Here is an 8,701-nt window from a genome sequence, read left to right as displayed (position 1 = left end):
AGAAAGTACCCAGGGAGTAAACTCATTTCCAAAACGATTTTTTAAATTAATATTTCACCACTAACGCCCATGAGACTTGTAGTTTTTAAAAATGTTTTCATTTTTGATGAGACGCTGAATAAAAGAAGTTTAAACGCCGGCAAACGAAAACCCGCGATTTCCCGTAAATCCCGGACTCGGCCCGTATATTCAAAAGTATACAAAGAAAGTACCCAGGGAGTAAAATCATTTCCCGAACGATTTTTTAAATTATTTTTTCACCACCAAAACGCATGCGACTTGTAGTTTTCAGAAATGTTTTCATTTTTGATGAGACGCTTAATGAAAGTTGTTTAATCGCCGGCAAACGAAAACCCGCGATTTCCCGTAAATCGCGGGCTTGGCCCCTATAGTCGAATGTATACAAAGAAAGTACCCTGTGAGTAAACTCATTTCCAAAACGATTTTTTAAATTATCTTTTCACCACTAAAACGCATGAGACTTGCAGTTTTCAAAAATGTTTTCATTTTTGATGAGACGCTGAATAAAAGAAGTTTAATCGGCGGCAAACGAAAACCTACGATTTCCCGTAAATCCTGGACTCGGCCCGTATAGTCAAAAGTATACAAAGAAAGTACCCAGGGTGTAAACTCATTTCCCGAACGATTTTTTAAATTATTATTTCACCACTAAAGCCCATGAGACTTGTAGTTTTTAAAAATGTTTTCATTTTTAATGAGACGCTGAATTAAAGAAGTTTAATCGCCGGCAAACGAAAACCCGCGACTTCCCGTAAATCTCGGACTCGGCCCGTGTAGTCAAAAGTATACAAAGAAAGTACCCAGGGAGTAAACTCATTTCCCGAACGATTTTTTAAATTATTTTTTTACCACTAAAACGCGTGAGACTTGTAGTTTTCAGAAATGTTTTCATTTTTGATGAGACGCTTAATGAAAGTGGTTTAATCGCCGGCAAACGAAAACCCGCGATTTCCCGTGAATCCCGGGCTTGGCCCGTATAGTCGAACGTATACAAAGAAAGTACCCTGTGAGTAAACCCATTTCCAAAACGATTTTTTAAATTAATATTTCACCACTAAAGCCCATGAGACTTGTAGTTTTTAAAAATGTTTTCGTTTTTGATGAGACGCTGAATAAAAGAAGTTTAATCGCCGGCAAACGAAAACCCGCCATTTCCCGTAAATCCCGGGTTAACCCGTATAGTCAAAAGTATACAAAGAAAGTACCTAGGCAGTAAACTCATTTCCCGAACGATTTTTTATATTATTTTTTCACCACTAAAATGCATGAGACTTGTAGTTTTCAAAAATTTTTTCATTTTTGATGAGACGCTGAATAAAAGAAGTTTAATCGCCGGCAAACGAAAATCTGCGATTTCCCGTAAATCCCGGACTCGGCCCGTATAGTCAAAAGTATACAAAGAAAGTACCCAGGGAGTAAACTCATTTCCCGAACGATTTTTTAAATTAATATTTCACCACTAAAGCCCATGAGACTTGTAGTTTTCAAAAATGTTTTCATTTCTGATGAGACGCTGAATAAAAGAAGTATAATCCCCGGCAAACGAAAACCCGCCATTTCCCGTAAACCCCGGACTCGGCCCGCATAATCAAAAGTATACAAAGAAAGTACCCAGGGAGTAAACTCATTTCCCGAACGATTTTTTAAATTATTTTTTCACCACTAAATCCCATGAGACTTGTAGTTTTTAAAAATGTTTTCGTTTTTGATGAGACGCTGAATAAAAGAAGTTTAATCGCCGGCAAACGAAAACCCGCCATTTCCCGTAAATCCCGGGCTTGGCCCGTACAGTCAAAAGTATACAAAGAAAGTACCCAGAGAGTAAACTCATTTCCCGAACGATTTTTTAATTTATTTTTTCACCACTAAAACGCATGAGACTTGTAGTTTTCAAAAATGTTTTCATTTTTGATGAGACGCTGAATAAAAGAAGTTTAATCGCCGGCAAACGAAAACCTGCGATTTTCCGTAAATCCCGGACTCGGCCAGTATAGTCAAAAGTATACAAAGAAAGTACCCAGGGAGTAAACTCATTTCCCAAACGATTTTTTAAATTAATATTTCACCACTAACGCCCATGAGACTTGTAGTTTTTAAAAATGTTATCATTTTTGATGAGACGCTGAATAAAAGAAGTTTAAACGCCGGCAAACGAAAACCCGCGATTTCCCGTAAATCCCGGACTCGGCCCGTATATTCAAAAGTATACAAAGAAAGTACCTAGGGAGTAAACTCATTTCCCGAAAGATTTTTTAAATTATTTTTTCCCCACTAAAACGCATGCGACTTGTAGTTTTCAGAAATGTTTTCATTTTTGATGAGACGCTTAATGAAAGTGGTTTAATCGCCGGCAAACGAAAACCCGCGATTTCCCGTAAATCGCGGGCTTGGCCCGTATAGTCGAATGTATACAAAGAAAGAACCCTGTGAGTAAACTCATTTCCAAAACGATTTTTTAAATTATCTTTTCACCACTAAAACGCATGAGACTTGCAGTTTTCAAAAATGTTTTCATTTTTGATGAGACGCTGAATAAAAGAAGTTTAATCGGCGGCAAACGAAAACCTACGATTTCCCGTAAATCCCGGACTCGGCCCGTATAGTCAAAAGTATACAAAGAAAGTACCCAGGGTGTAAACTCATTTCCCGAACGATTTTTTAAATTATTTTTTCACCACTAAAACGCATGAGACTTGTAGTTTTCAAAAATTTTTTCATTTTTGATGAGACGCTGAATAAAAGAAGTTTAATCGCCGGCAAACGAAAACCTGCGATTTCCCGTAAATCCCGGACTCGGCCCGTATAGTCAAAAGTATACAAAGAAAGTACCCAGGGAGTAAACTCATTTACCAAACGATTTTTTAAATTAATATTTCACCACTAAAGCCCATGAGACTTGTAGTTTTCAAAAATGTTTTCATTTTTGATGAGACGCTGAATAAAAGAAGTATAATCCCCGGCATACGAAAACCCGCCATTTCCTGTAAACCCCGGACTCGGCCCGCATAATCAAAAGTATACAAAGAAAGTACCCAGGGAGTAAACTCATTTCCCGAACGATTTTTTAAATTATTTTTTCACCACTAAAACGCGTGAGACTTGTAGTTTTCAGAAATGTTTTCATTTTTGATGAGACGCTTAATGAAAGTAGTTTAATCGCCGGCAAACGAAAACCCGCGATTTCCCGTGAATCCCGGGCTTGGCCCGTATAGTCGAACGTATACAAAGAAAGTACCCTGTGAGTAAACTCATTTCCAAAACGAATTTTTAAATTAATATTTCACCACTAAAGCCCATGAGACTTGTAGTTTTTAAAAATGTTTTCATTTTTGATGAGACGCTGAATAAAAGAAGTTTAATCGCCGGCAAAGGAAAACCCGCCATTTCCCGTAAATCCCGGGCTTGGCCCGTATAGTCAAAAGTATACAAGGAAAGTACCCAGGGAGTAAACTCATTTCCCGAACGATTTTTTATATTATTGTTTCACCACTAAAACGCATGAGACTTGTAGTTTTCAAACATTTTTTCATTTTTGATGAGACGGTGAATAAAAGAAGTTCAATCGCCGGCAAACGAAAACCTGCGATTTCCCGTAAATCCCGGACTCGGCCCGTATAGTCAAAAGTATACAAAGAAAGTACCCAGGGAGTAAACTCATTTCCCGAACGATTTTTTATATTATTTTTTCACCACTAAAACGCATGAGACTTGTAGTTTTCAAAAAATTTTTCATTTTTGATGAGACGCTGAATAAAAGAAGTTTAATCGCCGGCAAACGAAAACCTGCGATTTCCCGTAAATCCCGGACTCGGCCCGTATAGTCAAAAGTATACAAAGAAAGTACCCAGGGAGTAAACTCATTTCCCAAACGATTTTTTAAATTAATATTTCACCACTAAAGCCCATGAGACTTGTAGTTTTCAAAAATGTTTTCATTTTTGATGAGACGCTGAATAAAAAAAGTATAATCCCCGGCAAACGAAATCCCGCCATTTCCCGTAAACCCCGGACTCGGCCTGCATAATCAAAAGTATACAAAGAAAGTAACCAGGGAGTAAACTCATTTCCCGAACGATTTTTTAAATTATTTTTTCACCACTAAAACGCATGAGACTTGTAGTTTTTAAAAATGTTTTTATTTTTGATGAGACGCTGAATTAAGGAAGTTTAATCGCCGGCAAACGAAAAGCCGCAACTTCCCGTAAATCCCGGACTCGGCCCGTGTAGTCAAAAGAATACAAAGAAAGTACCCAGGGAGTAAACTCATTTCCCGAACGATTTTTTAAATTATTTTTTCACCACTAAAACGCGTGAGACTTGTAGTTTTCAGAAATGTTTTCATTTTTGATAAGACGATTAATGAAAGTGGTTTAATCGCCGGCAAACGAAAACCCGCGATTTCCCGTGAATCCCGGGCTTGGCCCGTATAGTCGAATGTATACAAAGAAAGTACCCTGTGAGTAAACTCATTTCCAAAACAATTTTTTAAATTATCTTTTCACCACTAAAACGCATGAGACTTGTAGTTTTCAAAAATGTTTTCATTTTGATGAGACACTGAATAAAAGAAGTTCAATTGCCGGCAAACGAAAACCCGCCATTTCCCGTAAATCCCGGGCTTGGCCCGTATAATCAAAAGTATACAAAGAAAGTACCCAGGGAGTAAACTCATTTCCCGAACGATTTTTTAAATTATTTTTTCACCACTAAAACGCATGAGACTTGTAGTTTTCAAAAATGTTTTCATTTCTGATGAGACGCTGAATAAAAGATGTTTAATTGCCGGCAAACGAAAACCTGCGATTTCCCGTAAATCCCGGACTCGGCCCGTATAGTCAAAAGTATACAAAGAAAGTACCCAGGGTGTAAACTCATTTCCCGAACGATTTTTTAAATTATTTTTTCACCACTAAAGCCCATGAGATTTGTAGTTTTTAAAAATGTTTTCATTTTTGATGAGACGCTGAATAAAAGAAATTTAATCGCCGGCAAACGAAAACCCGCGACTTCCCGTAAATCCCGGACTCGGCCCGTATAGTCAAAAGTATAGAAAGAAAGTACCCAGGGAGTAAACTCATTTCCCGACCGATTTTTTAAATTACTTTTTTACCACTAAAACGCATGAGACTTGTAGTTTTCAGAAATGTTTTCATTTTTGATGAGACGCTTAATGAAAGTGGTTTAATCGCCGGCAAACGAAAACCTGCGATTTCCCGTAAATCCCGGGCTTGGCCCGTATAGTCGAATATATACAAAGAAAGTACCATGTGAGTAAACTCATTTCCAGAACGATTTTTTAAATTATTTTTTCACCAATAAAACGCATAAGACTTGTAGTTTTTAAAATTGTTTTCATTTTTGATGAGACGCTGAATAAAAGAAGTTTAATCGCCGGCAAACGAAAACTCGCGATTTCCCGTAAATCCTGGGCTCGGCCCGTATAGTCAAAAGTATACAAAGAAAGTACCCAGGGAGTAAACTCATTTCTTGAACGATTTTTTAAATTTTTTTTTCACCACTAAAACGCAAGAGACTTGTAGTTTTCAAAACTGTTTTTATTTTTGATGAGACGCTTAATAAAAGAGGTTTAATCGCCGGCAAACAAAAACCTGCGATTTCCCGTAAATCCCAAACTCGGTCCGTATAGTCAAAAGTATACAAAGAAAGTACCCAGGGAGTAAACTCATTTCCCAAACGATTTTTTTAATTATTATTTCACCACTAAAGCCCATGAGACTTGTAGTTTTTAAAAATGTTTTCATTTTTGATGAGATGCTGAATAAAAGAAGTTTAATCGCCGGCAAACGAAAACCCGCGATTTCCCGTAAATCCCGAACTCGGCCCGTATAGTCAAAAGTATACAAAGAAAGTACCCAGGGAGTAAACTCATTTCCCGAACTATTTTTTAAATTATTTTTTCACCACTAAAACGCTTGAGACTTGTAGTTTTCAGAAATGTTTTCATTTTTGATGAGACGCTGAATAAAAGATGTTTAATCGCCGGCAAACGAAAACCCGCGATTTCCCGTAAATCCCGGGCTTGGCCCGTATAGTCAAAAGTATAAAAAGAAAGTACCCAGGGAGTAAACTCATTTCCCGAACGATTTTTTAAATTTTTTTTTCACCACTAAAACGCAAGAGACTTGTAGTTTTCAAAACTGTTTTTATTTTTGATGAGACGCTTAATAAAAGAGGTTTAATCGCCGGCAAACAAAAACCTGCGATTTCCCGTAAATCCCGAACTCGGTCCGTATAGTCAAAAGTATACAAAGAAAGTACCCAGGGAGTAAACTCATTTCCCAAACGATTTTTTAAATTATTATTTCACCACTAAAACGCATGACACTTGTAGTTTTCAAAAATGTTTTCATTTTTGATGAGACGCTGAATAAAAGATGTTTAATCGCCGGCAAACGAAAACCCGCGATTTCCCGTAAATCCCGGGCTTGGCCCGTATAGTCAAAAGTATACAAAGAAAGTACCCAGGGAGTAAACTCATTTCCCGAACGATTTTTTAAATTATTTTTTCACCACTAAAACGCATGAGACTTGCAGTCTTTAAACTTGTTTTCATTTTTGATGAGACGCTGAATAAAAGAAGTTTAATCGCCGGCAAACGAAAACCTGCGATTTCCCGTAAATCCCGGACTCGGCCTGTAAAGTCAAAAGTATACAAAGAAAGTACCCAGGGTGTAAACTCATTTCCCGAATGATTTTTTAAATTATTAATTCACCACTAAAGCCCATGAGACTTGTAGTTTTTAAATTTCATTTTTGATGAGACGCTGAATAAAAGATGTTTAATCGCCGGCAAACGAAAACCTGCGATTTCCCGTAAATCCCGGGCTTGGCCCGTATAGTCGAATATATACAAAGAAAGTACCCTGTGAGTAAACTCATTTCCAGAACGATTTTTTAAATTATTTTTTCACCAATAAAACGCATAAGACTTGTAGTTTTTAAAATTGTTTTCATTTTTGATGAGACGCTGAATAAAAGAAGTTTAATCGCCGGCAAACGAAAACCCGCGATTTCCCGTAAATCCTGGGCTTGGCCCGTATAGTCAAAAGTATACAAAGAAAGTACCCAGGGAGTAAACTCATTTCTCGAACGATTTTTTAAATTTTTTTTTCACCACTAAAACGCAAGAGACTTGTAGTTTTCAAAACTGTTTTTATTTTTGATGAGACGCTTAATAAAAGAGGTTTAATCGCCGGCAAACAAAAACCTGAGATTTCCCGTAAATCCCGAACTCGGTCCGTATAGTCAAAAGTATACAAAGAAAGTACCCAGGGAGTAAACTCATTTCCCAAACGATTTTTTAAATTATTATTTCACCACTAAAGCCCATGAGACTTGTAGTTTTTAAAAATGTTTTCATTTTTGATGAGATGCTGAATAAAAGAAGTTTAATCGCCGGCAAACGAAAACCCGCGATTTCCCGTAAATCCCGAACTCGGCCCGTATAGTCAAAAGTATACAAAGAAAGTACCCAGGGAGTAAACTCACTTCCCGAACTATTTTTTAAATTATTTTTTCACCACTAAAACGCTTGAGACTTGTAGTTTTCAGAAATGTTTTCATTTTTGATGAGACGCTGAATAAAAGATGTTTAATCGCCGGCAAACGAAAACCTGCGATTTCCCGTAAATCCCGGGCTTGGCCCGTATAGTCGAATATATACAAAGAAAGTACCCTGTGAGTAAACTCATTTCCAGAACGATTTTTTAAATTATTTTTTCACCAATAAAACGCATAAGACTTGTAGTTTTTAAAATTGTTTTCATTTTTGATGAGACGCTGAATAAAAGAAGTTTAATCGCCGGCAAACGAAAACCCGCGATTTCCCGTAAATCCTGGGCTTGGCCCGTATAGTCAAAAGTATACAAAGAAAGTACCCAGGGAGTAAACTCATTTCTCGAACGATTTTTTAAATTTTTTTTTCACCACTAAAACGCAAGAGACTTGTAGTTTTCAAAACTGTTTTTATTTTTGATGAGACGCTTAATAAAAGAGGTTTAATCGCCGGCAAACAAAAACCTGCGATTTCCCGTAAATCCCGAACTCGGTCCGTATAGTCAAAAGTATACAAAGAAAGTACCCAGGGAGTAAACTCATTTCCCAAACGATTTTTTAAATTATTATTTCACCACTAAAGCCCATGAGACTTGTAGTTTTTAAAAATGTTTTCATTTTTGATGAGATGCTGAATAAAAGAAGTTTAATCGCCGGCAAACGAAAACCCGCGATTTCCCGTAAATCCCGAACTCGGCCCGTATAGTCAAAAGTATACAAAGAAAGTACCCAGGGAGTAAACTCACTTCCCGAACTATTTTTTAAATTATTTTTTCACCACTGAAACGCTTGAGACTTGTAGTTTTCAGAAATGTTTTCATTTTTGATGAGACGCTGAATAAAAGATGTTTAATCGCCGGCAAACGAAAACCCGCGATTTCCCGTAAATCCTGGGCTTGGCCCGTATAGTCAAAAGTATACAAAGAAAGTACCCAGGGAGTAAACTCATTTCTCGAACGATTTTTTAAATTTTTTTTTCACCACTTAAACGCAAGAGACTTGTAGTTTTCAAAACTGTTTTTATTTTTGATGAGACGCTTAATAAAAGAGGTTTAATCGCCGGCAAACAAAAACCTGCGATTTCCCGTAAATCCCGAACTCGGTC

This window comes from Hydractinia symbiolongicarpus, chromosome 1 (assembly GCF_029227915.1).
Source record: "Hydractinia symbiolongicarpus strain clone_291-10 chromosome 1, HSymV2.1, whole genome shotgun sequence".
Classification (NCBI taxonomy): Eukaryota; Metazoa; Cnidaria; class Hydrozoa; order Anthoathecata; family Hydractiniidae; genus Hydractinia; species Hydractinia symbiolongicarpus.
The sequence above is the reverse complement of the archived record's forward strand: the minus strand, read 5'-3'. Positions refer to the sequence as shown.